Genomic DNA, 7,153 nt, shown 5'->3' on the forward strand with positions numbered 1-7,153 from the left:
GGCAGAAATAGCCTAATCAATTGTTATTACCTCATCATTTTAGGGTTTGTACAAACTTTTGAGAAATTCAAGCACTTTTCAATGACAACACAACTATTTACAGAACTTGAAATCTCTAAAAATTAACCTTTTTATTTTTTTAATGGGCTGACCAAATACATTTTGTGTTAAACAAATGTGTATATATATATATATATATATATATATCCATCAAATGACCACTATAACCAGTAGATGGCAGCAGAGAAGCACTTATTGGCTTATTGGTCATTCATTTTTACTTCATGCTTTGAAATGGTAAATGCATTATTATAAAATGTCAAATCATCAAGAAAAGAAAAGTCACAAAATGCCATGAAACACAAACTTTTATTTAATTTGGAAAATGACAAGATGGCACACGGCAGCCATTGTGCTTCGCTCTCCAGTTGTTTTAGTGTTTTTGTTAGTATTTCCTGGGTTTTTCCCCAAACACGATCAGTTTCACCTGCGATGAACTGCTGCAATTTATTTTTTTCAATTTTTGTCTATTTATATTTACATATGTGTATTTTTTATTCTCATCTTATTTTCATTGCCTGTGTGTTGTTGTCTCTGTGTACTGGAAGCTTATGTCACTAAAACAAATTCTGTGTATGCACAAGCATACTTGGCAATAAACGGGCAAGCAAAACCCCATAACACAAGTGAAAACATTAGCCTATTTTAGTGAGATGAGTGATCTTTTGCACATTTCCCCTCTTTTTTTCTTTGTGATGGATGATAATGGAATAAAAGAAAGACATTTGAAGAGATGGGTGTGTTGGGGCTGAGAGAATATAGCAATAGAAAGAAGGATTTTTGAGAATGGGTAAATTACAGTTTGCACAAAATAAGGAAATATGAATCTGGTAATTGTGGAAAATGTGGACACCCAGAAATGATAAAGCACATTCTTCTAAAATGCATGTGAAAACTAAATACTTCATCTATCCCAGATAATAGGTCTAATGGAAATAAAAGCAGTGTTACCAACTAATTTTCAGGGGAAGTTGTTAAAGGAAGATCGATTTGTTGCTAAAAGTTCCTAAATGATGCTGTGATGTCATTGCACGATGACATCATGTAATCACAATGCATTGTCACTTCATCAAAATCAGTAAAAAATATATATTTTAAATGTTCATTTAGATTGGTTTATAAAACGGTATAAATGCATAATATAATACTAAACATAATTAAATGTATTTTTAAATAAAACATTGAATTATTGCACGTACAAAACATGGGAACAATTTAAGGGATTGTTATTAGCTAGTAAGTTAGTAAAAGTGTATGTTAAAATAGGGCACGATACTATGCTACTGCGAAGGAATTTTCCGTATTGATTTTAATTATTCTTATAATTTTTTTAATTACTCTTTGTGTTTTCGGTTACAGAGTTAAAATGGATGATGGATAACGGATAAGGTTTTTCCTGGACATATATTAATATATTTTTCTTACAGTGTACAAACTGATCAGCAATTGCAGGTACAAGCAACTAACTATTATTATTATTATTATTATTAAATTGAACAATTGCAAATAGCAGCTAAATTAATTCATATGTTATGTGTATACAAGCATCTTTGGTTTCCTGTTTTTGTGTAATTTAAATGGTAAATGTGTGCCTTTTTATCATTTCAGTCACTTATCAAAAGTTGCCAAATAAAATTTAAACATAGCTAAATTTGTTGCTATGTGCTTATGGAAGAAAAAGTTGCTTGGGTTGTCTGAAAAGTTGCTAAATTTAGCAACACAATTGTTCACTTGGCAACACCATCACAATCAACTTAAATGAGGAAATGTTAAAATATTAAAAAATTATAACAAGGAAAAATATAGAAGAATTATTTTTATTTCTTTATTCTCTTAATACATGTGTGCTTCACACTCCAGACAAGTAGGTGTCAGAAAGAAACCTTTTATAATGGTTTCCAAAAGTGCCAAAACACCAGAAGAAGATACGCCCTGAACTGTTGCATCAAAATAAAAGATTTGCAAAGTTTTTGTAGCATCACAAATATTTTTTTGTTTGTTTTTTTTTAGCGAACACAAGTGGAGACATGCATTCAGAGAAGCAGGAAGAACAGAAACCTGTGAAGACAGAGTTTATTGAATATTACAGTGAGAATACAAGTGATCCAGAACCCGTCAGAGTGAAGCATGAAGACACTGAAGAATGTTACATCTGTGATGGGAGGAGCAAGGAGAAAAGGAATCAAGCTCAACAGTCTTTAATTTAATCCAAACAAGGGGAATTCACACAGGAAACGGCTGGAGACACACGAACATGACGAAGTAGACCCAACCAACACTAACAGAAGGACTGGGGCTTTTAAACATAGGGAAATCAGGGAGGAAGACGAGACACACCTGGAATCAAATTAACACTCAACATGAGGGAGAAACTGGGTCACATGGAACACATGGGGAGCAGAACACACACAAAACAGTCCACAATCCTGACAAAGAAGAGGTTGTGTTTAATTAATCTTCATTAACAATGCTGTGAAACCAAGTTATAGAACAGTTTAGCAGTTTTTAAGATTTTATGGTTCGTTAGTCAGTACATTCAGTTGTGAGACCTACGTAAAAGTACTGATGCCTTCATACCAGGGTTGCCAGCAGTTCCGCATAATATGGAAACATTCCGTATTTCAAAGAAGCATTCTGTATGAAAGGAGTGTCATGATCTAGTCCTTCCTGGTCGATTCCTGCCATGTATACTTCACAGCACTCTGTACGCAGAAAGTTGTGCAAGGCACAGCAAGCCAAAACAATGTCCTCCACTTTGGTGGTGTTTTGGATATTTATGGTGGTTAGAAGGACTCGAAATCGATTTGCCAGGATGCCAAATGCATTTTCAACTACCCTCCGAGCTCGCGATTCCACTGTGTCTGGGCACTGAAAATCAACAGAATTAAAACAAAAAGTAGTTTTAATTGTCGACCCTTGATGACTTGTAGTCATTTTGGCATATTTCACTGTCTGAATGTGTACAAACTGCCCTATCAATGTTGAAGAAGAAAAAATAAAGCCGATACATGTATACCTTCAGGTATTTCTCTTTTAAGACCTGGTAGATTGCTGCACAGGTTTCAGGAACGAATTGCCGAATTGTAGTCATTCCCACTCGGAACTGGTAAGAAAGGCTCTTGAAGCTTTCTCCTGCAAAGATTACAATCACATAACTCTATTATCGTTGTTCCACACCTTTTACAGAGTCAAATCAAACACTTTTAATGCATTTTCATTACATTACATTAAATCAGATTATTGTTATCAATTATTAAAGGCATTGTGCTATAAACAACCACAATTATGTTTTATGTTGTCTCTTTTTAAGTAATCTCCAACTGCCATCCGAAATAATCAAATTATTTTCTTTTTTATAATGCTGAATGATACACCGACATAAACACAACTGAAAAAGCGTTATAAAATGATGTAATATTCAAATAACAAATAACCTTTAGCTTGCTTACCTGTTGCCAAGAACCGTAGTGTAATCATCAGACGTTCCCCTACGGAGATACAATCCCGGTAGTTCGTGTTTCTCCTCTGTACAATTGGACTGATAAGTTCTTTTAACCTGTTAAATTGAACAGGAAAAAGCAGAGCAACATTTTTTTAATCAGAGGTTTCACCTAACTCGAGCTCTCGACACAGGTTCGGGAAAGCCCCTTGAGTCTGTCTCTGGAGTATCCGTGGTTTCACCCATTTAGTGCGCTTTCTCTGTATTTTTCGCGGCCACTTCTTCTTTTCCTCTTCACCAAGCAAAAGACCAAGGGCTGACAAAGCCAGTGCCATTTGCAACGTGTCAGACATTTTCAAAATATCAAGATTCCATCTGTGGTGAGCGAGATTCTGATCTGATTTCAGGCACCTTTGTTTATGTTTTGTATCCCTTTAGCTCTTCCGGTTTCCGGCTTTGAGTAACAAACACAGATTACTGCCACCTGCTGGTACGGAAAGGAATTTCTTCTTTACGCAGCCGCAGACCGACGTGCTACTTGGTCGCCGGGTGTCGAGCGTCGGCTTGGTGTGTGAGGGCAACTTTGGACCCAGACGCTGCCGAAGTCGGCAGACGTCGGCCGACCCCGCAGTCTGCTTTCGTCGCCACTAGTTCGTCGGCGTTGGCGTGTACCGGGCTTTAGATGTGTGGACGACAAGGGAGGGGTCCATAGAGGGTGTTGGGGAGGAAACCAGACCCAGGGGAGATGGGCCAGATGTATGGTAATGACCTGAAAGGTTATTTGGGCCCTACATATAAGAAGATATGCTTTTGTAGAATAATATAGTAGAATGTTGTTTTTACTTCAGCATATGTGGAAAATTACAGGAAAGAGATGTTTTGTAACCTTGTGACCTTGAGTGTCTAGAGTGTGGATATAAGGTGGAGGAGCACCCTCCCCGGATTGTCACACTCTGCAGCAACTGGTGTTTCTGTATGACTGTCTGACCCTCTTTGCAAAGAATTAAACCTTTTAAAAGACTAAGAGTGAGTTTGTCTCTTGCCTGATGAGGTTAAGTTAAAATTTGCCACAACAAAAGCAATTAATAACAAACAGTGTCTTGTCTCTTTCTTGAAAAGCACATTCTTAATAAAAGCTTTAAAACAACAAAGTGTGGTCTTTTTCTTATCTCTTTGATCCTGAATTCAACTCAGCCACATCTGTACACACATTTAACTCTGCAACGCTCTCCACCCTAATACTTACAGTATTATTAGGTGTAGTGCAAGTCATCATATAAATGTTCATGTCAATGGGCCTCATTCATTAAACATGAGCAGAACAAATTTTTGTGTAAATCGTTTGTAAAAATTACGAGTCTGACTCTCTAACCATTAGGTCACGACTTCCCCAATTTTGATGCACTGCCATAATAATTACAAGCTCACTTGCCCCTGCCTGTTTTTTTTATTTTTGTTGTTGTTGTTTTGTTTTCTTTCTTTTTTTTGCAGCTGAGTTGATAACTGTAAAACACAGCGCTCATCACTGTCACTATTTACCCAGCCATAAATAGAGGACAGGTGGGACAAATAGTGACCAATCAAATCGGATGTTTACGAAGCATTTGTGAATCCGGAGGAGAGTTTTCGGGAAGGTATATTTTACTTGCAAATTACTCAGAATTTACTCATATACAGGTGCTGGTCATAAAATTAGAATATCATGAAAAAGTTGATTTATTTCAGTAATACCATTCAAAAAGTGAAACTTGTATATTAGATTCATTCATTACACACAGACTGATATATTTCAAATGTTTATTTCCTTTCATTTTGATGATTATAACTGATGTGACGAGTCGGATGCCTCCCCCCTTATCATCATCACCACCCCGTCCTGTATTCGCCGCCCTTCACCAGGCTCCCGACGGGAGTGGGTGTGTGAGAGAGGAGGGGCGCTGAAACAGCCAGGGTTGGCGGCGTGTGATGAAGCGCACCTGATGTGAATAGAGCCTCATCACCGCCGCCGTTTAAATGCTGAGCGCGCCTCTCCTCGGGAGACCGGTCTCTTCCCCGTGCATGCACGCTGGTGTCCTCGTGGGTCCAGGAAGGGCGCGTCGAGTAGGAGGACTGCCGCACCCATAGACGGCTGACGGGCCAGGATGCCGGGCCATCGAGTCCCCCAGAAGCTCCGGGGGCCTAGGAGTAGGATGTCGCCGCTGGAAGAAGCCGCCGCCACTCGCTCCCGGACCCGAGAGGGGAGCGCGTGCGGCCCCTTCCCTGGACCCTTCCCTCCTGAACACTGCCCTCCTTCACAAGCCCCGCAGCACGACGAGGACACCAGATTCCCTGTTTATTTTGGACACTTTTTTTCCTCTTGGACACTATTTTTGATTTTTATTGTTTAATAAAAACCTCTCCGAGGCCTGACGCCACACCCATTGTGTCTGTCGTTTGCTCCTCGCACCACACTGACAACTAATGAAAGTCCCAAATTCAGTATCTCAGAAAATTAGAATATCAATTAAGACCAATGCAAAAAAAAAATGATTTTTAGAAATGTTGGCCAACTAAAAAGTATGAACATGAAAAGTATGAGCATGTACAGCACTCAATATTTAGTTGGGGCTCCTTTGGCCTGGATTACTGCAGCAATGCGGCGTGGCATGGAGTCGATCAGTCTGTGGCACTGCTCAGGTGTTATGAGAGCCCATGTTGCTCTGATAGTGGCCTTCAGCTCTTTTAAATTGTTAGGTCTGGCATATTGCATCTTCCTCTTCACAATACCCCATAGGTTTTCTATGGGGTTAAGGCCAGGTGAGTTTGCTGGCCAATCAAGAACAGGGATACCATGGTCCTTAAACCAGGTACTGGTAGCTTTGGCAGTATGTGCAGGTGCCAAGTCCTGTTGGAAAATGAAATCTACATCTCCATAAAGTTGGTCAGCAGCAGGAAGCATGAAGTGCTCTAAAACTTCCTGGTAGACGGCTGCGTTGACCTTGGACCTCAGAAAACACAATGGACCAACACCAGCAGATGACATGGCACCCCAAACCATCAATGACTGTGGAAACTTTACACTGGACCTCAAGCAATGGATTATGTGCCTCTCCTCTCTTCCTCCAGACTCTGGGACCTTGATTTCCAAAGGAAATGCAAAATTTACTTTCATCAGAGAACATAACTTTGGACCACTCAGCAGCAGTCCTGTCCTTTTTGTCTTTAGCCCAGGCAAGATGCTTCTGACGTTGTCTCTTGTTCGAGAGTGGCTTGACACAAGGAATGCAACAGCTGAAACCCATGTCTTGCATACGTCTGTGCGTGGTGGTTCTTGAAGCACTGACTCCAGCTGCAGTCCACTCTTTGTGAATCTCCCCCACATTTTTGAATGGGTTTTGTTTCACAATCCTCTCCAGGGTGCGGTTATCCCTATTGCTTGTACACTTTTTTTCTACCACATCTTATCCTTCCCTTCGCCTCTCTATTAATGTGTTTGGACACAGAGCTCTGTGAACAGCCAGTCTCTTTAGCAATGACCTTTTGTGTCTTGCCCTCCTTGTGCAAGGTGTCAATGGTCGTCTTTTGGACAACTGTCAAGTCAGCAGTCTTCCCCATGATTGTGTAGCTTACAGAACTAGAGTGAGAGACCATTTAAAGGCTTTTGCAGGTGTTTTG

At 39.8% G+C, this 7,153-nt stretch overlaps 1 long non-coding RNA gene across 1 annotated transcript; it reads right to left on the minus strand.

Annotated features, from left to right (window-relative positions):
- Positions 1-2,068: 2,068 nt before the first annotated feature.
- On the minus strand, positions 2,069-5,211 carry LOC306852819. The gene is made up of 3 exons (XR_013782675.1): positions 3,510-5,211; positions 3,077-3,192; positions 2,069-2,928 (listed from the first exon to the last, which is right to left on the minus strand). It is a non-coding gene; the product is annotated as an uncharacterized lncRNA (long non-coding RNA).
- Between the last annotated feature and the right edge of the window lie 1,942 nt (positions 5,212-7,153).

Source organism: Barbus barbus, assembly GCF_936440315.1.
Source record: "Barbus barbus genome assembly, chromosome: 3".
Lineage (NCBI taxonomy): Eukaryota > Metazoa > Chordata > Actinopteri > Cypriniformes > Cyprinidae > Barbus > Barbus barbus.